The 24,094-nt window shown below is 48.8% G+C and overlaps 1 pseudogene; it reads left to right on the plus strand.

The window, feature by feature from the left end:
* Window positions 1-202: 202 nt before the first annotated feature.
* The window catches only part of LOC128826346 (butyrophilin subfamily 3 member A2-like), a 33,904-nt pseudogene continuing 10,012 nt past the window's right edge, over window positions 203-24,094 (plus strand).

Here is a 24,094-nt window from a genome sequence, read left to right on the forward strand (position 1 = left end):
TTCAGTGCTTAGCTGCCATGGGCCTCCCGAGTGATGGGAGGATGAATGGGAACCCCAGCAGCATATAAATTCCTCGCTGCTCACCATGTCTCCACAGGTAACCCAACACCTGCCCTGGATCCTGGCCAGATAATACCTCTGGCAAGTTAATGTGTGACAGGTGCCCTGGTGCTTTCACTTTCCCTTGCTCAGAGTTCACACACAGCTCTGGGATCCATTTCCCCCTCTGCCCCAACACGTCAGTTCAGTTCCTTGGGCGCTCTGTGTGGCACCGGGACCCCTGGCTCGCTGCATGGCATCTTCTGGAACATGCTGAATCCTTAAGGTAGGTCCCTCCCCGTTATTACCCCTGATCCTTCGCTCTCAGGGGTACTTACACTCCTGCCCCCTGGGAGCATGTCCCCACTCCCATGGCATGTTTCCACCTCCCATCAGTGCTGGGCAAACCCCAATGGTGGGTGTGATTCACTGCTCAGCTTTCAGAGTAACAGCCGTGTTAGTCTGTATCCGCAAAAAGAAGAACAGGAGTACTTGTGGCACCTTAGAGACTAACAAATTTATTAGAGCATAAGCTTTCGTGGACTACAGCCCACTTCTTCAGACTGCTCAGCTTGTTATCGCCTCACTGCAGGGTGTGGCCCTCTGGGGTTCCTTGTGGCCTTTCCCTGGAGGATGTGATGGGGAGCACGGCTGAATTGGTGCCTCTTCAAAAGGGCCTCACAGCCCTGCCCTGCTGATGCCCTAGGAGTAGGGGCTGCCAGGCCAGAAGTTGGGTGGGGGGAAGGCAGGGAGGCGGTTATTTGGTTCAGAGATCTAAATGGAAAGTGCTTCCTGGTTGTTATTATTATGTGTATTACAGTAGCACCTAGAGGCCCCAGCTGAGATCACGGCCCCATTGTGCCAGGTGACAAATACAGACTGTGAGAGACCATCCGTGCCCAAAGAACTCAGTCTGGTATCAGGTGTAGCTGAGCCTAGCTGGGCTCAGACCCTTTCAAGCCTTGTCTCCATGGGACATTACGTTGTGTTGGCATATGAGTTAATCCAGCACAGGACACTGAAATCACAGGCCTGGTCTGTGCTGGAGGGATTTGTGGTGTTAGATAACTTATTGTCAGACCTAGTAGTTCATCAAATATCAGCTCACGCTCTGCCAACAATAGCAGCCTTGAAAGTTGGCCTGTCCCTGTCCCCCCAGGCACCTCCGCGCTTTCTCCCACGCTGCCGCCATGTACGGGAACAGCTCCCCACCAAAGTTCACAAAGCCACCAATATCCCTTCCTCAAAATCCCCCCTTGGAGCTACCTCTGCCATGGGGTCTATTGAGCGTTGCTGCTTAGTGCTGGCTAGGCTAGCGGCCAGCTGGGATTCTGCTTCCCTGCTACGCTCCCTCTTCTGTCTTGTTATCTCGTCCTCCCAGCCCCTCACCATGGAGCGGTTTGTCTGTTCACCCACTGGCTCTGTCCTGTCTGACATTTAGAGTCAGACGGTGAGTACTCTGGGGCAGGGACTGTCATTGTTACATGTCTGTACAGCACCTGGCACAGCGGGGCCCTGACCCCTGACTGGGGTTCCTCGTTAATACTGTAATGCAAATCATACACAACAGCAGTAACTAGCCTGGTGTGAGGAACATGGTTTTGTTCTTGGTGTGGAAAAGGACGTCTGTGGTCAGTATTGTGTCAGCTGGCCATGGTGACCCCAGGAGTCACTCTAGTGTTGTTATTGTGGTGGCACCTGTGTCTACACTGAGTCTTAAGTCCTGGAGAGACCAATGGGAACACGCCCAGTGATTTCAGTATGGCCAGGATTTCACCCTGAGTGGTTAGTGCTGTTAACACACACTGTAGCACCAGGCAATTGTCATGTGCAGAGAGGCCATAAGGGCCCTGGCTGGGCTAAGCTCCTCTGGGGAGAGCTGGATTTGTTGATCAGAAGTTGGGAAGCTCTGGGGGTTTAAGAGTTGTCCTGGATGTTGCTGGTTGTTGGTTTCTATTGTGTGTCTGGAGCTCACACTGTTCATCTGCAGGAACGTGGCGGGCGGGGAGGTTCCGACTGTGCTGGCTGGTGGTTAACTTCTTCATAACCACTTAAGTGATTTAGGAGTTTACTGCTGGAGTCACAGCATTGCAGGGCCTGACTCCCAAGTACCCTGCTGCCTAGGGGACTTCACAGCCCCGAGTTGGCACGCAGGCTCCCCGTACAATGTCTGGGTAGAGATGGTCAACTACCAAAGGGCCCCTCGGAAGCCAGCACACTAAGCAGGCAGCTGCCTAAGCCAGCCAGTGAAATGCAGAGGAATTGATTTTAATTGAATTTCCAATCTATTTGAAACCATTACTGCTTTGTTTTGAGTCATTTTGTCAGAATATTGGATGATTTCAGGCAAACTTTTGAATAAAAACAAAATTTTCCTAAAAAAAAAAAAATCCCATTTTTACCAGCCTCCCAGAATGCTCAGCGCCTGCCAGGCCTCAGCTCTGTGGCTCTCTCAGAGCCCCGCTTTGCACAAGGGCAAATAGGTAATAAAATGGCCCAGAAACCTACGCTCACCCTTTGCTCTGGGGTGGGGCCGGAGATGCAATGATAATAGAGAGCACTCGGCAGGGGGTCAAACTCCAATTCCTCCTTACAGGGCCAGCTGGGGCTGGGAGCTCTGCTGAGGGTGGGGCTGGATTAAAGCAATGCCTGGTCCTAGGCTCTCCCTGTCATGCCCTCCCCCGCCCCCCGCCCATAGACCTACCCCCACCCACTGGAGTGGCTGTGGCTGGGTCCTGCCTTCCCCTCCTAGAAAGACCGGCCAGCACATGGGCCCCCTCTCATCCCCAGATGGGTGGGGGAATTAACAAGGATTTTCCCCCCCCCGTCACTCTCACTACTTCCCTCAGCACCTAGGTGTCAGTTGTAGAGATAGGTTTGTGCTAGATTATAATGTAGAGAGGCTCCCTCATAAGGGACAGTATTATGAACACAGAAATGTTGAGCCGTGCCTGGCAGGAGGATAAAGAACACATCGTAGCTATGTAGTAGTAGGATTTTATGTTTGTATTTTGTATAATTTTGTAGCTGAGCGGATTTCAAGGCAATAACAGATCTTTTAGGGTCACCACTTTGTTGTAGGTTTAGCATTTTAAAAGAAGTAAAGGAATGCAATAATTGTTTTCCTTTTGCATTGCAATTTAATGTTCCTGGTCAAAATGTTCTGTGTAAATCAATTCTGTTTTGTATGTAAATAAAAAATATGTATGTTAATATATGTATATATATGCATATATATATAAAAGCCATCACTGAACCAAATGTTCTAAAAAAATCCCCAAAACAAACATAAGGGCACCAAAAGGCTGCAACACACCCCTATTAAAATATCTAAAAAGGGCAAATTAACAACTCTAAAAATAAAACAAGCACCTATCAATAAAAACAAAATAGCTGTAATCAAAACCAGTATAAAATAACTCCCTAAAAAATTAATTAAAAAATATATATATTTAAAAAACAAGCACTCATCAAACAACAATTAATTACAGCATAACAGTGCAAAACTGGTTGAGCCCAATAAAAAAAATCACTATATAAACAGGGTAACATGCCATAAAACTTTGGGTCCATCCTGCCAAGAATTCCCTGAAGCATCATGTGGTAACTGACAAAACCCCACTCCTACCTACTCGTGATCAACCTAGCTGGCCACTAGATTGATCCAGACTCTAATAATTATAACATTGACTGGCGGAACACTGTGTGTGTGTGTATAATTAAATGCATACACTAATTGTTGTATCTTCAATAAATGCAGTGTATTGCCTTTTGCCCTAAAAAAATCCTGTGTGCTTCTTATAAGCATAACATTTTTGGTGGAGAATTGTGAACGGGGGAAGACATGCACCGTAATTGTTGAAAATATTACTAAAAGGTATACCATATGTATGAAGTGATCGATCATTCAGGTGTGCACACCCCCGGTCGTAGAAGTGCCGGGCAATAGGGGAAGAATTAGAGTCCTTGCTCCTACCCATCCGTAAAGGTAGGGGGTTTAGCGTTCCCCCCCTCCTGCTCTGTGAGGCAGAGTTTTTAGTGGGTATAAACTTTTTTTGTTGTGTAAGTCCTAGCACAAGCGTTGGCAAAGTAGATTTCTCTAAGATCTCACTCTAAAGAATATAAGTGTGAAATATTGTTGTGATTTCACAATTTTAAGAAAAATGTTTAAGAAAAGGGACCAGGAGGGGTGGGGGCTAGTTAAGGAGCCCACCCTCCTTGCTAAATGGTTAGTGGAACAAAACCTGTGCTCATGGGAAGGGACGGTTCAGTGAGGAAAGCAGGATCGGACCCAAACAAATAAAGGCAACAATAAAGAAATTAAAAAACAGGTTGGGAGCCCTGAGGGGCATCGCTGCAGGAGTTTGGAAAGGAATAAGTACAGGCATGGGAAATTCAGATTTCTGGTACAATACTTGGAATGGTGATATCTGAACTAATGAAGGTGTCATTTTGGGAAATAAGCAAGTGATTTAAGGAAAGAGAGTGAGAAGTTAACTCTGCAAAGGCTGGAGGGAATTAAGCAATTAAACTTTGTAAACATCTTAAAAAAGTGTAAAAAAAAATCTTGGTTTCTTTGCAGCCATTCTGAAGGAAAAATGGGCCCTTTTCCAAAGGAATGTCTGTAAATAAGCCAGGCCAAAAAACAATCAAATTTAAATCATTTGACTATAAACAATTTAGTCAAATTCGCTAAAAAACCATAAGTGGTTTCTATTGGAAATTAACTGCCCCCAAATATATATAAATGTAATCTATGTACAGCTGTGTAAAAATTAAAACAATGTAAAAAATAAAAAAATATTTTTAAAAAATGTGTGTGTAAATATATTGTGTAAATATGTAAGGTTTTAAGAACCTAAATCAACACTCCTGGTTTGTAAAACTCTATTTTGTACATTTAAAATGAATTGTTTTTTGTTTTGTTTTGTTTTTAAATAACAACACTAAAATCCATTTGAATCTTTCGTTCAAAGTTGCAAAACTAACAGACGCTGTTTGCCAGACACAGGTAACTAGTGTTGTTTGGCTTTGGTATTTAGCATTTAACCCTTAAGGTACCTAAATGCTTTATAACATTCAATATCTTTTTAAAAACCAAAGTCATGTCTGCAGCAGAGCAGTCAAACCCAGAAGAATGGGAAGAAATTCTAAATTTGTTTTTAATAACAAAATAGCAAATAAAAAATTACAGTAAAAAAATTAAAAAAATACAGTACCCTTCTAAAGCAATAGCCAGGGTAAGGTTCACAAAGAAACAAGGTTAAAAACGCTGAGCCTTAAGGTGGCTCTGTGTAATCAGACCGTCACTTTGATGAGGATACATAAAAACTCTGTGAGCACAAAAAAAAACCAAACAGTTATACCTTATGTAAAAAATAATATGGTTAATATAATGTTATAAAAGTTAAACTATGAAAAAAATTTTCATTTTTCCCATGACGTGCAGTTTATATTGTAGAAGGGGTAAAAAAAAATGCAAACAAAACATGCTACATAATTAAAATCCTATTAGGGCTCCAAAAGGAGCCACAATAGATTGAGTTTTCTTTTTCAGATCTCTGTGTGTTTTGGAAGCAGGAGTTAAAAGTAAAAAGTAAGCAGAACTCTGTTGAAAGTTAATTGCATCCCTTTTAAGACAGAGGGGTTGGCAGGACCTGCAGAGCAGCGGAACTGGCAGGAAAACTCCTGCTGGACTGCATGAGGCTGTTCTCCACTCAGAGCTCTGGTCCCCGGCCCTAGGGTTGCCAGGTGTCCAGTTTTTGACTGGAACCCCGGATCGAAAAGGGACCCTGGCGGCTCTGGTCAGCACTGCCAACCTGGCTGTTAGAAGTCTGGTCAGCAGTAGAGCGGGGTCCCGGAGCTAAGGCAGGTTCACTACCTGTCCTGGCTCCGCGCAGCTCCTGGAAGCAGCTACCATGTCCCTGCAGCCCCTGCCCTGAGTACCAGCTCTGCAGCTCCCCCTGGCTGAGAATCTTGACCAATGGGTGCTGCGGGGAGGTGCCTGCAGGTGCGAAGGCAGCGCACGGACGGAGCCTCCCTGGACGCCCGTGTGCCTAGTGGCCACAAGGACATGGCGGCCGCGTCCTGGGAGCCGTGGTAAGTGCTGCTGGAACCCTGCACCCCCAATTCCTATAATGGGGCTTATAATGCTTAAGTCTTAACCCTGCCTTCAGGAACATCATGTCATTTCCAAGTGACCTTGGATGGGCTCAGAAGGGAGGTCTCTTTGTGGGGAGGGTGTCCATTGTTATGTTCCTGGCACACACAGAGGAGTTGGATATAAACATAAATCCTCTGGCTGGAAGGTTGCAGTGGAACATGGCTTTAATGCTTAGAATCCAGAACAATAACACACAAGGACCCAAAACAGAGAGAGACAAAGCAGGCTGCTCCCTAAAGCTGAGAGGCCCAGGTCACCCTGTCTTGCTCTAGGCTGCTCTCTGTACAACTGCCTGCTGCTGGACCCAGATCACACACTTCCACACAGAGCACTCCCCTGCCAGCAGGATCAGGAATACCCCCAGAGCATTTACAGTGTCAGTTTACAATTCTAATGCAATTTTTAATGCACCACACATATACGGACAGGCTTTGAAGGAGCTGGAACTGAAACAGAAATAGATTGACAGATGCTAAGGCCAGAAGATCCCATTGTGTCCATCCAGTCTGATCCTGTGTACACAGACCAGAGAATTGGGGCTAGGATGCCTGAGGCTCTGAGCAGAGCTGAGACGATCCCTCCTGATCCCCAACGTATATCTTACTGTAATGTCTACTGATGTGATGGTCTCCCATTGACATCAGGGGAGGAGGAGTAGGTATCTGACAGCGCCCCCTGTTGTCTGCGATAGCCACTGCCAGCCCCGTCCATGTCACTTGGCAGCATCACTTACAGAGGTGGGTGACTTCCGGGCAGGCTGACCTGTAGGAAGGTGCCCAGATATCACCCAGTGGCCAGGGTGTGAGATGGGGCCCCCTGGGCCTGATCCACACAGCACATGAGTCTGTCACAGCCCCAGCTGCACATCCTGGCTCTTTAACTCTAGCTGTAGGGCCTCATGCAGTTAGCTGTGGAGAGCCCCAGGTCACACATCTGCCGTGCTGTCCCAGGTGGAGGCAGGCACAGAGACAGGCCCCTTCTGCAGGGGATACAGCTGTGTGGGTACCACTGGGATTACGTCAGAATTGGCCCTGCTCTGCTGCAGGCTCAGCTTGCAATGGAATCGAGGGGGACACTTGCACCAATGGATGGTCAGAGAACTGACAAGGGGAGGAAATCGAGGTGGATACCCAGCACTTCCCGGTGGTGGAAATTCCTAGGGCCAGGCCTGGACAGGCGGCAAGGCAGCCTGGGAGAGGTGAAATCCTCTCCTGTCTCTGGGAAGCTGCTCTGCCTGGGAGCAGAGTGGGTCAGGTCAGACAATGGATGGGGGATGTTCCTTGCACTGCCGGCCCCTCATGTAGTCTGGGGAGGTGTTAACCATCCCTGCTCTCTCCTTACAGGTCCCTGCCCGGGGTGTCCCCATGGCGACATGTTGGCGACTCTGTGTGTGCAGCCTGGGGATCCTCCTCCTGATGCCGTGTTTTCTCTCTGGTAAAAACGTTTGAATCCCGATTATTTCTCTCCGTGTCCCCCATGTACACAGCCCCCTGCAGGGCTGGGATAGGGGCATCAGAGGCCAATGACACCCCCCCGCCCCACCGGGGCCTCCTCATTCCTGCAGTGTAAAAGGGTAAGGCCCAGGAGGCTGTGGGGTGGGGATAATGTCAGGGTGACCAGGGCATGTCCTAGCTCTGGGTGTCAGGATTGTTGGATCTTGCAGCAAGTCACACAGTTCCCTCTGCCCTTGAGAGAGGCTTCCAGAGCCCCCAAACCTGATCCCTTCCTGTCCTGCCAAAGGCACCATGCTGCTAGACCTGCTCCACTGGGAGCCTGGATTCTCATGGCCTGCAAGGCTGAGATCTTCCCACCTGCCTGAGGGATGGGGGTTCCAGTTCCCATTAGGATGAATGGAAGGTCATCAAAATGTCCTTGGTGGCTTTGAAAATCTGCCCCTTATGCCTCCCCACCAGTAGCCACACAGTGAGTGTCAGGTGCTGCAGCTCAGTAGTCATTGCTCTACATGCCCCATGGTGGAATGGACGAGCCTGGAGACCCTTCAGACACAGCTATTGTGCAGACATAAATCACCCTCAGATGCTTACTTTCCCCCAGACACGACCACTAAAATGATGAATCCCCATCGGAGTGAGTTTCTGTTTTGGGTCTATTGAATCCATGGAAGGGACGTGCATCGGCCCAAAGATCCATCAAAGACTCAGTACCCCCAGGCCAGGCAGAAGTCTCCTGAGATGGCCCCTCAGCAGCCATTGTGGGTCTACATGGATCTGAAATTGGTTCATCAAAGAAGTTGCTTGTAGTGGAAAGAGCTCGTAACTGGGTGCCATGGGGCTGTTCAGGGTGCTATGACCTGCAGGTGGCTTCCAGATGGGGCCACTCCTTGCCAACAGAGTGTAGGTAGGGTGCAAGATAGGCACCTTTAGTAGAGTTTCCGGGGGATTGTAGGACAGGATTGGTGGTATGACTGCACTGCCCTGTGTCCAGACTGAGTAACTCAGTTGAGCTACACATGACTCAGCTTTGGGAACCTTCTGCTATGAGCTATGCATGACTGAGGAAATTTTGATTAGCTCAATGGTGCCCCCTCCTCTTTCACTCACTGTGTCTGTAGGGCTGGGACCTGGCTCAGAGATGCCCCCTCCTTTTTCTTGTCACTCACTGTGTTCCTGGGGTTTTCTGTTTCAGAGGAGTTCTCCCTGGCTGGCTCCCTGCGCCCTGTGGTGGGGGTAGTTGGCCAGGATGTGGTGTTACCCTGCCAGCTCTCACCCCCAGCTGGGCTGCCCAGCATGGACGTGCAGTGGAGGAAAGCTGGACCAGGATTTATTCTGGTTCATGAATACGTGGATGAGGGTACCCAGGACCTGCCGGGGGAGGGTTACCAGACCCGGACAGAGCTGTTCCTGCAGGAGTTCAGCAGTGGGAATGTCTCACTGAAGCTGAAACAGCTCCAAGTGGCAGATGCTGGGACATACCATTGCTTTGTGAGGAACCCAGAATGGACCCTGGAAGCCACCACTGAGCTACAGGTTGCAGGTGAGACGGAGCACTAAGGGGTGTACAAGGATGAAATGTTGTTGCCTCGGTAACAATGTCCAGGCTGCGGGAGCTGTTCCAGAATGTTTCCATTCTTGGAGCTCCAGTGTTATCAGTACCAGGGCCAGCTCCAGGCACCAGCTTAACAAGCAGGTGCTTGGGGCGGCTAAGGGAGAGGGACGGCACCTGTGGCAATTCGGGGGCCGCAGGTCCCTCACTCCCTCTAGGAGCGAAGGACCTGCCGCTGAACTGCCGCCGCCAATCGCGGCTTTATTTTTTTTTTTTTGCTTGGGGCGGCAGAAATGCTGGAGCCGGCCCTGATCAGTACTAGCAGATAGTGCCGCCTGCTAATTCAGCAGACCTTGATGTTACTCATAAAGAACAACCATCAGAATAGTTTGGTGACAAAGGCACTCGGCCAGATTTATTGCCCTCAAGGCACAGTCCTAGTGCCCTGGGTCCGTGGTTACAGGTACATTAACATATGAGTGCCCAGTGGCCAGGAGTGGCTCAGTCAGCAGTGGGAGTCCCTGCTGTCCCCTCAACCACACAAAGGGTTAAGGTGAGATACCCCAACTTTTATAGACTGAAGCAAACAACTAGGATAAACAACTTACATACCACCTTACGTATTTCATGACATCTCTTTGTTACCTCCCCTTGTTCCTGATATTTCAGACAGAACATCTCTATACATTGTTCTGTCAAGCCATCTTATCTTGTGCTAGATTGGGGTGTATCTGTACCAGCCTTCTGGAAAGTATTTACATAAATATCTCATGCCTAGTACTTGGGAGTGCCTATGTTTTGGCAAGGCTAGCAGCAAATTTGCTAAGTTCATGTACTGGACAGTGAACTTGTAAGCATCTACTTTAATACATGCCCTGACTTTGGTTTACATCCTCTGGTTCAGGTCTCAGATCTTGCACCAGGTCCAGATCTCCAGGCTCTCCCTCCACTACAGGGGGGACTGTGTCTGGGCATCCAGAGCTTCCTGTACCCATGCAGGTGCCCCTGTACTGAGCCCAGCACAGCAGCAGGGTCCTGTGCTGCAGGGAGTGATGTGCAGGACTCAGGAGGGGGCTCTCTCCCCTCACACTCAGCGCTGACTCCACTGTGGTGCTAGCAGGGTCAGTGTTGCATTAAACAACCTCTTTTCAATTAGATGTAAAGCTACAGTCCTTAGCTCTCATGCTCATTGCGGTGCTGTTTGAGGGAGTGGTACCTTTACCCTGATGTTCTGCCCAAATCCCAGGTGAGGTCATAAGTACATTTGGCCTCCCTTAAAACTTTCCCTGCAGTTTCCAAGAGCTGGGATATTGTTTTTTATTCCCTGGGCAATGACCCCACATTCAGTGCTGCACAAGGGCAGTGGAAGGGACAGTCTCTGGCCATTGAGCTCACTGAGTAACGTAGCCCCAGACAAATACAGTTCAGAAACATCAAACCCCAGGTGAGGGCCCCTCCTGTGATAATGCAGAACATTGAGGTTGTTTTAAATCATCTCCCATCTTTGGTGGCTCCTAGTCCAAAGGCTCCGCAGGAGACATCTGCTTTTAGGGAGAGATTTAAATGAGGGGAGGGTGGTTGTGTGCAGCACAGGGAGAGAGGGAAATCCAAGCACAAGGGGTGGCTTGGCCTGGGGCACTGTTACCAGTGCGGCAGAAGGACACCAGAGGGGACAGTATGTAGAAGGGTGGCACAAGTGGAGTGGGAGCAGACATGTAGGCGGGGTCACCATCCCTCACTTCCTGCTCTGTACTGAAGTGCAGTGATCTTGACAGCTGCTGGGCTCCACCCCAAAAGTGGCTGAATTTCAGCAGAAGGTGCAGAGATCCCTGTATAGCAGTTTCACCCTGCACATTCCTCAGTGAGATTTCAGGGCTCAGGGCTCTATGGAAATACAAGATGGTATTTAATTTCCCAAGTCGTCAGGATGAGGAGTCCCAGGGAGGCTTTGCATATAAGGGAATGGAGTTTTGCAGTCACAGCTCCCTATACCCAGCGGTATCTGGGGAATCATATGGTGCTACCAAAGACACGATTTCCTGATACACACACTCTCTGTCTCTCCCTCTAGCTGTGGCTCCAGTGTTCATCGATGTGCTGGGCCCCCGGGGTCAGGGGATTGGACTGGCCTGTAGATCCGTAGGCTGGTTCCCCAAACCCGAACTCAAATGGGTTGGAAAGAACTAGCAGAACCTGTCGATGGAGATTGTGACCAACGTGACTCAGGACAGGGAGAACCTGTATACTGTTGTGAGTCACGTCACTGTCACAGAAGGGGAAGACAATGGAGACATCAGCTGCATAGTGCGGAATGGCCTGCTGGAGACTGAACGACAATCGGCCATTCACCTCTCAGGTGAGTCTCCACATGCAGAAGAGGTCGCCATGGGAGTGGGGGAGGGATGCGGGGCTCGGTCACCTGGGAATTGCACTCAGCTAGGACCTGTTTCTGGTACTGAGACAGGAAATGTCCTTCTCATCTGATTTGTAAGGCCATTAGTGATGGAGGTTTCTGTGATCTGGATAAACTGCCTGTCAGGAGCTGGGCTAAGGAGATGACATATTAAGTTGATAAAGGTAACTGGGCTGAGCTAAGAGATTCAGGGTGTGTCTACACTAGAAATGCTACAGGAGCAACACTGTGGTTTAAACATTGGCTATAGGGACAGAAGGGGTTCTTCCATGGTTGTAGTAAATTCACCTCTCTGGGACGTGGTGTCTACACTGGAGTTTCACGTCCTCTGTGATGTATTTAAGCTGACCTAACTCTATAGTGTAGACCAGGTTTCAGACTCTGAAAGGGGTTTGACTTAGTGCTGCATGAAACGCCTATAATAACACTGCTCTACAGCCAAAATGCTTCTGAAATAAATGTAGTCAAACTTTACTCATTCTGGGTCACTGAGAACGAAAATGATGCTTAAAATTGTTGATTGGCTCTAGTTTTCAAGATATGCTATTGGGTCAGTATATACGACCCTTGACTTGGGAATGGCGGAGGATAAGTGAGTTATAAAGGGAAGGGATTTCAATTTAAACCAGAAATGACTAAAATCCATCTTTGACTGGATCTACGAATAAATCTATGACTGGGTTTGGACAGTACTTGCTTTTTAGGCAAAACAATGAATGATGCAATCTGAAGCTGGTATTGCGTCATACATGATATGAATTGCATCATGTTATTCCTAGAAGTCATGGATGATGCAGTCATAACGAAGCTTACATCACTCTGCTGAACAAATTGCCCTATATCAGCTCTAGAAATCATACAGTGTCGTGCTCTCTTATTTGTCAGGGACACATTTCTGTTTAGCCAAAGTGAGCAGAGATGCCTCGTACTTGTGTGAACAGTGCAGATAACTTCTGCTATGTTTGTGGTGAAGTGACTTTTGCATCACAAAAGCGCAGTATAACCACTATGGTTAAGAAAGCCTATCACCTTTATTTTGGCTGCAAAATTGGAGATCAGGACAAGAGGTGGGCCCCACACATATGCTGCAACACTTGTGCAACAAATCTTCGCCAGTGGTTGAACAGGAAAAGGAAATCTATGCCTTTTGCAGTGCCAACGATTTGGAGAGAGCCAACAGATCATACCAGCAATTGTTACTTCTGCATGGTGCCTCCAGTTGGGAAAGGTGTGTCAAAGAAGAAAAAGTGGACTGTGCATTATCCAAACATTCCATCAGCTATACGCCCAGTACCCCACGGAGAAGGACTGCCGGTTCCTGATGCACCAGAATCATTCTCACTTGAGTCAGACGAGGAAGAGGAAGAGGATGAAACTTCTGGTCCTGAACCATCAATGTCACAAGACCCACATTTTCTCCCATCCTCCTCCTCTGAACCACACCTCATAACACAAGGTGAACTGAATGACCTTGTCAGGGATTTGGAACTACCCAAGAGTAAGGCAGAGCTGTTGGGCTCCAGACTACAGCAGTGGAATCTCCTGGCAGGTGATGTTAGGGTTTCCATGTTCCGTGACTGTCAAAAGGATCTTGTCCCATTCTTCTTCATGGAAGGTGATCTTGTAGCCTGCAACAACATCGATGGTGTGATGGCAGCCCTCAACATCGTTCACGATCCAGATGAGTGGAGACTGTTCATTGATTCATCGAAGACGAGTCTTAAAGCTGTTTTACTGCATAATGGCAATGTTTTGCCATCAATTCCAGTTGGTCATGCGGTCCATATGAAGGAAACCTATGACAACATGAAACAACGTTTGAGGTGCATAAACTATGACCAACATCAGTGGCAGCTTTGTGGCGATTTGAAGGTTGTTGCTCTCTTGCTTGGTCTGCAGACTGGATACACAAAGTACTGCTGTTTTCTCTGCGAAAGGGATAGTCGTGCAAGAGATTCCCACTACATCAAGAAAGATTGGCCACTCCGACAGTCATTGGAGCCTGGGAGGAAAAGTGTTCAGCATCCACCACTTGTTGAATCAAGGAAGATTTTGTTACCACCCTTACACATCAAGCTGGGTCTGATGAAGAACTTTGTCAAGGCCATTGACAAAACACAAAGCAGCTTTCAAGTACCTCCGTGGAAAATTTCCAAGGTTAAGTGAAGCTAAACTTGGAAATATAAAGGAAGATAAAGGACGGTGTCTTTGTTGGTCCTCAGATTCGTGAACTTCTTCGAGATGATGCATTTGACCATGCACTGCGTGGCAAGGAAAAGACGGCATGGAAAGCCTTCCAGTTAGTGGCAATAAATTTTCTCGGAAACAACAAGGCAGACAACTACAGGTTGTTGGTGGAAAACCTCCTCAAGGCATACAAAAGCCTTGGTTGCAACATGTCACTAAAGATACATTTTTTGCACTTTCATCTAGATTTTTTTCCACCGAACTGCAGAGCAGTGAGCGACGAGCACGGTGAGCGATTTCACCAGGACATTGCAACAATGGAGAAGCGCTATCAGGGTAAATGGAGCCCATCAATGCTTGCAGACTATTGCTGGACAGTGACAAGAGATGCTCCATTTAATGAATACAAGAGACAAGCCAAGAAGCGCCAAGTTGACACTGAATAGGACTAAACTATGTACATAATAGTTTTTTGCCTTTTGTTTCATAATAAATTTTATTTATATAACCCTTTTGCTGATTTTTAAAGTGTTACATAAACAGGACAGGTGAAATATTATCATGTAAAGCAACCATAAACACATGAAAAGACCTAGGTTTACAATTTATGATTAAAACTCTACTATCTACACAATATACATAGACATAAAATGTGAAAACTTAAGTATCTTAGAAACAGTAGCCAATCAGTTGTTTTAATTGTCATATTTGAATTCAGCACGTCAAAATACATAATAAATAGCACATTTTATCTCTGAAGCAGATGACTTCTCAAAAATTGTAGACCAGTGTAATATCAAAATCAATGTAGCCCACATTAAATGGATTAGAAACTGGCTAACTGATAGCTCTCAAAGTAATTGTAGTGGGGAATCATCCTCCAATAGGGATATTTCTAGCAGTGTCCCACAGGGACCTATTCTGGGCCAATGCTATTCAATAGCTTTATCAATGAGCTGGAAAGAAATATTAAATCATTGCTGGTAAAATTTGCAGATGACCCAAACATTGGTGGAGAGGTAAATAATGATGGTGAGAGGTTGGTACTACAGACTGATGTGGAGCTCTTGGTAAGGGGGGGATTCACCCTAACAACATGCTGTCACAGATACACAGAACCAGTGCAATAGCCCCAGTTTTAGAATAGTCTCTGGGAGGACCTTTCATTGTGACAGACCCTCTAGGGGTCCTACTTCCCACCCCCAAAGAAAAAACACCTGGCTTCACCACCTCCTTAGATTCGACCCCTGGGCCTTCAGCACCCCTGTTTCCCATTAAGAGCTCCGTTCAGCAAGTCCCACAGAGACAGACCCCTAAAGAAGACTGATACAATCTTGGGGAGCAATACATCTCCTCTGTCAGCATTTGTAGTGACACTCAGCCAGTGTTGTAAAACAGAAGAGTTTATTAGTCGATTGACGCACACAGAATATCAGGGTTGGAAGGGACCTCAGGAGGTCATCTAGTCCAACCCCCTGCTCAAAGCAGGACCAATTCCCAACTAAATCATCCCAGCCAGGGCTTTGTCAAGCCCGACCTTAAAAGCCTCTAAGGAAAGAGATTCCACCACCTCCCTAGGTAACCCATTCCAGTGCTTCACCACCCTCCTAGTGAAAAAGTTTTTCCTAATATCCAACCTAAACCTCCCCCACTGCAACTTGAGACCATTACTCCAGCGCAGGACATCCTTGGTTAGCACAGAGAAAAGAAAGTTACAGCATTGTCCATCCTGGACAGCACAGAGCCCAATGCCCTGCCCTCTGACCTCTCTGTCCCATTTCAGGTGTGCCCCAGCTGCTTCCTGCAGCCCACACTTAGCTTCCCAGTCCTTTGCGGCCCAGCAGGGCAAACACTGCTTGGCTTCCTGCTGAGAGGTAGGCCAGCCATGGTCATTGGTTACTAGGTATCAAAATCCCAGTGACTTGGATTTGCCATTGTCTTCTCAGATGCTCCACTGATATCAGACTTTTCTCCCCACTAAGTAACAATACAGCATGTAGCGGAAACCGAGGCACACCTAGACTTCATAAAAATATTACTAAAATGCCCACTTTGTCACACATGCATTTCAACATGGCCAAATGCAAGGTGTAACAGGGTACACACTCTGCCCCTCTGGGTTTGGCCCCTTGGCCCCTCTCCTCCATGAATCAGGGACACTTCAGTCTGGTGCAACACCCATGTTCTTTATTCGTGATCAGTTTCCCATCACCAATTTCCAACTATATACAGGCTTTACAACTGCTTGGCTTACCACAGGCATGGCCAGCAACAGACTAGGAGGCTCCTAGTCCCTCTGAGCCTGACCTCCCACTCTTAGTCTCTGTCCCCCGCTTTCTCTCACTTCCTTCCAGCCTTAAAGCTCCTGTTAATGAGGCTGGCAGGTGTAGTCAGTTACCAGGCAAACATAGGGCAGTTCACCTATCCCCAATCCATTTTCCCTGATTGGGGCTGGAGTGGCAGGCGCTGATTAAGGGCTTCTCCAGCAGCACCCTGCCACACAAGTTTACACGTCTATGAACAAAGAGCGTAGGTCACAATTGCAAGATGGGAGACTATCCAAGAAAGCAGTTACTGAAAAGGATTGAACGTGAGCTCCCAGAGCAATGCCAGAGCTAAGATGGTGAATGCAACCCTTGTATGTATAAATGAGAATATCTAGCAGGAGAAAGGAGGTGACATCACCCCTGTGTGTGGTGTTAGCCAGACCACTGCTGGGTACTGTGTCCAGTTCTGGTGTTTACACTTTAAAACAGGATGTGGACAAACTGGAAAGTGCTAAGAAAACAGCTACAGGAACAATTAGAGATCTGGGAACCTGCCTCATAGTCAGAATCGTAGGAGGTCAAGTTATAGAGCTTATCCAAGGGAAGGTAAAAAGGTGACTTGATCATGGTCTGTGAGTACCTACACAGGGAGGAGATTTCTGACAGTCGATAGGTCTCTAATCTAGCAGACAAAGGAAGAACAAGATCTGATGGCTGGAAGTTGAAGCTAGACAAATTCAGACTGGAAATAAGGTGCAGATTTTAACAGTGAGGGGAATTAACTGTTGGAACAACTGACCTAGGGACGTGGTGGATTCTCCATCACCTGGAATCTTCAACCCAATCCGGGCGTCTCTTTCTATAAGATCTGCTCTAGCTGGAACAGAAGTTCTGGGCTGGATGCAGGGATCAGTGCGGGAGGGTCTCTGGCCCGGGCTATACAGGAGGTCAGACTAGATGATCATAATGGCTCCTTCAGGCCTTAACATCTATGAATCCATGAACTCATGACACACTGGGGCCAGCTAGGAAAACAATTGTTCTCTGCTGAACAGGCAGGGCTGGGTATGGAGCTGCTGGCTGTTGGCTTCTAGCAGCGGGAGAGATTTGGGCAGAGCAGAGTCCTGGGTCTTGGAACCGATGATGCGCTGGCTTCTCTGGTTCAAATGCTCCCATTTGTGGCTATGATTAGAGCACGAAGGGGATGTTCCCTTCAGTCCTGGGAATTTCTGGGGTCCCTGAGCCAGGACTCAGCTGTCAACTCAAATGGCAAACCCCATTCTCCAGCTCTAGAATGGGACTGTGCTCCTCACACACTGCACTCTCTGTTTGCCAGGTGACATCTTCCCCCATGTTTATCCCTGGCTGGCTGCATTCTGGGTATTGTTCGCTCTGGTTCTCATTGCTGCTGGAGCTTGTGCATATCTTGGATACACAGGTAACGGGAATGTGTTATTTGCATGTTTAGAGCCCGGCCCTAGAGGGCACTGGGCTGGGGCCTGGGAGCATTTTATTGTTCAGATAGTTACCTTGTATTTGTTTTAGGAAATAAACGAAACTAACAAACACACCGGCGTCCCCAGCCCCACCTGTATTAGTGTATTGCTCAGTGTTTCCCCTTCCTTCCCTGTCTCACTGCAATGTCTGATTCTCTGTCTCACAGCAAAGAAAAAGTCCTCTCAGAAGAAACGCTCTAAAGAGGAGGCTCTGTTAAATCTTGGTAGGTCTCCTGCAGTATCTCTTGCTCTGTCTGTTGAGATGTGTGAGCTCTGTGACTGCTTGGTGTTATCTATGGGCTCAGTGCAATGAAGGGATGGAGCCAGGAGGTCTCTGCCCAGTGGTCCTCATCTCTCCCACGTTCTCAAACATGCTGATGGTAACAGGTTGACAAATGTGTATTTTGCTACAGAAACCCAAAGGGTCTGTGCTTGTGAGATTCCCTGCACGTCGCTGCAGCATGGAGACGGGTTTGTAGTGACAAATCTGGGTCATATTCTGTCCCACTAACCCTTTGCAATTGCTCTGTGGCTAAAGGAAACGACATGGGAAGGTCAATGACGCTCTGTGAGATGATTCCATCCTGTGACTGTCAAATGCACAGGACACAGGGAGGGTGTTTAACCACTAGAGGAAGCTCGTAATGGCAGTGATGAATTCTCGATCTCTTGATGGCATCAGATCCAGACCAGGCACCTTTCTGGAAACTGCTGTAGTCAAACCTGAGTTATTGGGCTCAGTGCAGGGGGAACTGGGTGAGATTCTCTGGCCTGTGATATACAGCAGGTCAGAGCAGATAAACTAATGGTTCTGCTTGGCCTGAAACTACAAATCTGTGACATTCCCTCTTTCATATGGGCCAATAGATGCAGCAGCAATATTTTATTAAGTGCACAGTCTAATTTATTCCACTGTGAAATTTTCAATATTTAGTAACAATATTGGTTTGCATTGTGATGGTTCTGACCCGTTCTGCTGGGCACTGCACACACATGCAGGGAAATACAGATGACAGGTGCAGAGAATGGATACAACATGCCAGCATGGTGACTGGGGTTCTCCCGGCAATCACAGCCTGGAAGAGCTCTGAGGATCCTCCTCTTTCATCTCCTCTCTGCCATGATCTCTCGTGGCCACATTCCTCCAGCTGGGGAGGGCTGGATGGGACTCCCCTAGCAATCAGTGCTGTTCTGTAACTAGCCACAGGGGTCGCTGTGGAGTAACTGACCCCGCCCCATGGTTCTACCAGGCCTGTGCTACACAGAGCCCTGCACCAGTTTAACTCAAGGTGTGCTTTGAAACCTAATTAATTAAAATGGTGCAAGAGTGTGTGTAGAAAGGGGCTAAGGAGTGAGAAACTCCCCCATGTCTCCTGTGTGTTGGTGCATATCACAAACTGCCAGCCCTGCTCCTGTCAAACCTGCCGGCTCCTGCACTGGGGCTGGGAGTTCGGGTGTGGGATGTCTATGACAAACCCCAGTCATTAGGCAGTGTTCAGCACCACCTAGTGTGTGTCTCTGGGTCTGACTCTTTTCTGTTCCCCATTTCAGAGACTGAGAAGAAGACCTGGGAAGCAGGTACTTGGCTAAACCCCTAGTAAATGTGTGTCTGTGCTTTCATACTATAATGAGATAGAAATATCACCACATGTGCTGTGTGGACCTTAGTCACCTTCATGAACATCTCCTCCTGCCCTGGAAATAGCCAAACACTGCAGGGTTTGCAGCTCAGATTTCAGTGTCATCCTGAATAACAGAGAGTGAATTTAATGCATATAGGATGGCAGGACTCAGGCTATGTCTACACTGCCCAGTGTTCAGATTACAGGAGTGTGAATAGCAATACACACTAACGTGCTGCACTGTAACAACCCTGTTTCGATGCTCTGGGTGTGAACTAAAAGGTTCCTAGTTTACATTTCCAATAGTCATATTTGAAGAGGACCAACTAAGTGATGTTTAGAGGGCAGTTACAGTGCAGCACTTTGGTACATGATGCAAATCATATCCCCAAATGCCAATCTATGGGGCTGTGTAGACAAGCCTGAGCAAGGGGCTGGGCAAACTTCCTCCATGCAGGTACAGAGGTCGGAAGCCAGGAGCCAGGCCACGCCAGGCTACCAGAAGAACAGAGACCGAGATAGTGCAGAAGGGCAGCTGAAGAGTCAGGAGGCAGCAGGTCATGTTACCGGGAGATCAGAGTCAGGCAGCAGGAGCAGCTAGCATAGGGGAGGCAGCACTAAGCAGGGGGAACCCAGTGGCACAGATGACTTCCTGGTCCTGTGGTTGGTTGAAATAGAAGCAGGGAACCAATCAGGACTCCCGGAGTTCCACCAATCAGATCCCCCAGGACTGGAATCCTCTGTCAGAGCTGAGCTTCACATGCTGGGGACTGTTGACAAGTCACTGGGTGTGGGGCTGGAAGACACCAGCTCCTGCGAGTCCTGAAGATGAGTGTGCCACACTCGAGGGCCGTGCTGTTCATAGACTCATAGAATTATAGACTTTAAGGTCAGATTGGACCATCATGAGCATCTAGTCTGACCTACACATCGCAGGTCACTGAACCTCACCCACCCAATCCTGTAACAGAACCCTAACCTCTGGCTGAGTTACTGAAGTTCTCAAATCATGATTTAAAGATTTCAAGTTACAGAGTATTCACCATTTGCACTAGTTTAAACTGGTAAGTGACACGTGCCCCATGCTGCAGAGGAAGGTGGGAAAAAAAAAAAAAAACCAGAGTCTCGGCTAATCTGACCGGAAGAAAATTCCTTCCTGACCCCAAATATGGTGATCAGTTAGACCCTAAGCATATAGGCAAGAACCACCAGCCAGACACCTGGGAAAGAATCCTCTGTAGTAACTGAGAGCGCGAACCATCTAGTGTCCCATCTCCAGCAGTTGGGGATTTTTCCTCCTGGAAGTCTCCAGTGACCCACAAGCTGTTGTTGGCAGCCCCATCAGACAATGCCAATAATAGCCGTGTAGCTGGGAGTAGCAGGGGCAGCGGCTCAGGGTAGCTGCCCTACTATGCACCCTGCAGATCTGAACAGGTTTGTAGTTGAGCAGCCAGCCCAAGATACTGCATGTGCCACTCTGCTACTTTAGCACACTGGCTTAAGCAGAACTAACATGTCTCTGCCAGCCAGAACTGGGAAGCACCCTCCAAGCTGCAGTGGAGATGTACCCAAGTTTGGAAGAGCCCCATGTGACTGTGCTCGGAACGCCCCACATTGAACCCGTGATGGTCTCCTTTTCTTCTCTCCCCAGAGCGCCAGGAGCTGCGTGAGACAATTGGTAAGTTCATCCACCTCCCCATTAGAGCCCCATAACGGTGCACAGACTCACCTGGCGGCGCCTCCTGCTGGTCTCTCAGGGAATTAGCTCTTCCAGCCTCCAGAGCGCGCTCTGCAGGCCAGTGTCCCGCTTACCGTTGGGCCTGAGTCCCTCCTGGGCCCCGGTGCCTCTTTACTCTGGGTTCTACCCCCTGGCCGTAAACCCACAGTCTTGGGGTCTCCCCATCCAGGGGAACCCCGGAACCAATATCCCCACCTCACTTCAGTCTTGGCTACTGCCAGTTATTGCTTAGCCCCATTCCGTGGGCAGACTGCCGTGTATCAGCCACTCATCACAGGCAAGGGGATGTGGACCTGCTGCCTCTGTCTACCCGTGGGCTGCCCCCTGTAACCCCTGTACCCAGTAGGCCTTAGGCTAGGCCGCAGCCTGGGGAGTTTCCAGGCTGGAGCTCCCCAGCTCACCTTGGCCTTCCCCCAGCCCTGCTCCACTCCAGGTACCTTCTCAGCTTCTTGCAGCCAGGTCCATCCCTCTCAGAAGTGAGAGAGAGTGTGTGTCTGAGCATCTAGCTCACAGCCCTATTATAAGGGCCAGCTGTGGTCTGTTGGGGCGTGGCCCCAGCTGCGCCTGCTTCCCCTATCAGCATAGCTGCTTTTCATTCCGCTACAGCTCTCTCCGGGACTGTTGTAAGCCCCTCAGGGCAGGAGCGGGTAACCACCCCACTAAAAGCCCCCAGACAGAGTCTCCCAGATCACACACGGGGCTGACCAGATCCAGAAGCATCGACACCGCAGGGCAGGGCTGAATGAACAGTTTCAGCCGAAATCAAAGTCACGTTAGTTACCCCAGTCCCAGTGCAGCACTGTGAGCTCTCTGCAGCAGACGCAGGGGTACCTGCTTTCATATCTGGTCAGACGGAGAGGTGTCACCTGGTCTGTATCAATCCAATGCCAATCACATTGTTCTGATGTAGCAGGAGGGGCCAGCTGCTTTTTGTAAATGACTGCTGGAGAGCAGCTCTCCTGGGCCACTCCCCAGAACGTGGCTCACATTTCCATGATTTGCTGGGAAGGCCAGATTCAGATGGGAGCTCCTATCAATTGCACGTCCATCCCCTAGTTACAGCTGGAGTGCGTAGCTTTGATGTTCCAAAGGGCTGTTAGTAACACAGAAAAGAAATTCCCCTTGGATGGAAGGGTTGAGAATGTCAGAGCTGTATCAGGATCCAGACCCACGTCTCCCATCAAGGTTAGATGCTTTGCAAATCCCAGGGCTCCTGCGCCTTGGTGCGTATCACTAACAGCCAGCCCTGCTCCTATCAAAGCTGCTGGCTCATGGGGCTAAAAGTGTATCTGTGGGGTGTCTGTAACTAACCCCAGTTGTTATGGGTCACACAACATCACACAGCTCCTGTCTCTGTGTCTAACACTTTTCTCTTTCCCATTTTAGCATCTAAGGAAAAGAAGATCAAGGAACTGGAATCAGGTACTTGGATAATCCCTAATAAACGTGTGTCTCTGCTTTTACGTTCTAACATGATATGAAAATCACCACACTCAAAAGTATGGACTTCAGTCACCTTCATGATTATCTCCCCCCTCCCATGGAAATATTCAAACACTGCACAGTTTGCAGCTCACATTTCAATATCATCCTTAATGACAGAGTGTGAATTTAGTGCCTATGGACTAGCAGGATTTAACCAGGGGCTGGGCAAACTTCCTCCCAGAAATTCCATGCATATATCTCAATTGTGACTTGCTCTGCTAGTCCCCCAGTGCCCACACACAGCTCCCTGCTATCCTTGCCCTGGGCTCCCACACACAGCAATGCTGACCTGCAGGCCCCTGCTAACTAGCCGTGGGCTCCCATGCACAAAGCTCTGCTGGTGCCACTCAATCTTGACCTGCATCCCCCTGCTATCTCAGCCCTGGACTCTCCAGTCCCACAGCTCTGCGGTGACCCTCAATCTCAATGTGCAGTTAGTGGTGGCGTTCAGTTCCTGCAAGCCGTACAATTCCAGGGAACCCTGAAAGCCAGAGCAGGTCCACCAGGTGTCAGCTGATCCGTCTTGCTCAGTGCTGTCCAGCATCCTGAATGGTGTCCTCTGCACAGCATGACCTCGCACACACCAGCCATGCCATGTCACTGGTAGGGGCCCCAGAACTGAACTGTGTAGGGGGTTCCCATGGGACAAATACCTCCACTGCCGGCAGTCCCAGGCTATCCCAACCCTGGGCGTCCTCCCCCAGCCCCAGCTCTGTTGTTTGCATCCCTCAGTCCCCACCCACAGCTTCCCTGTTATCCCAGCCCTCAGTCCTGTCCTGCTTTCCCAACTTCTAGGCTAGGCCTCATATGACCAGAGCTTCCAAATCCAACAGAGCTGTCTGGGCTCTGTAAGGAGCACTCTGATCATGAGCACAATCACCCACATTGTTACACTATGAGATGGGAAAGGACGTGACCCCAAGTCTCTAGGGGTGGACAGTAACTCCAGAGCCCCACAGCCCCATGGAGCCCTTCCCCAGCTAAGCTCCTTCCAACCATCAATCTTAGAGTTCGTACTTGAGCGGTTAGCCTAAGCTACTGCACGTGCTACCCTGCTACTTACAGCACATGGGCTCAAGCAGAGCTAAAACCTGTCTGCCTGCCCAAACTTCTATCAGCCTCCCAGCTGCAGTGTAGATGTACCCAAAGGTTGGAACGGCCCCATGTCACTCTGCTCAGAATGATCCACACTGAACCCATGATGCTTTCCTTTCCTTCTCTCCCCAGAGCACGCCAAGCTTCATGAGACAATTGGTAAGTTCATCCACCTCCTCATTAGAGCCCCCAGGCAGAGGCTCCCAGGTCACACACGGGGCTGACCAGATCCAGAAGCACCGACACCGCAGGGCAGGGCTGAGTGAACAGTTTCAGCCGAAATCAGTCACGTTAGTTTCCACAGTCCCAGTGCAGCACTGTGAGCTCTCTGCAGCAGACGAAGGAGTACCTGCTCTCATGTCTGGTCAGACGGAGAGGTGTCACCTGGTCTGTATCAATCCAATGCCAATCACATTGTTCTGATGTAGCAGGAGGGGCCAGCCACTTTCTGTAGATGACTGCTGGAGAGCAGCTCTTCTGGGCCACTCCCCAGAACGTGGCTCACATTTCCATGATTTGCTGCGAAGGCCAGATTCCAGATGGGAGCTCCTATCAACTGCATGTCCATCCCATAGTTACACCTGGA

Source organism: Malaclemys terrapin, chromosome 20 (assembly GCF_027887155.1).
Source record: "Malaclemys terrapin pileata isolate rMalTer1 chromosome 20, rMalTer1.hap1, whole genome shotgun sequence".
Taxonomy (NCBI): domain Eukaryota; kingdom Metazoa; phylum Chordata; order Testudines; family Emydidae; genus Malaclemys; species Malaclemys terrapin.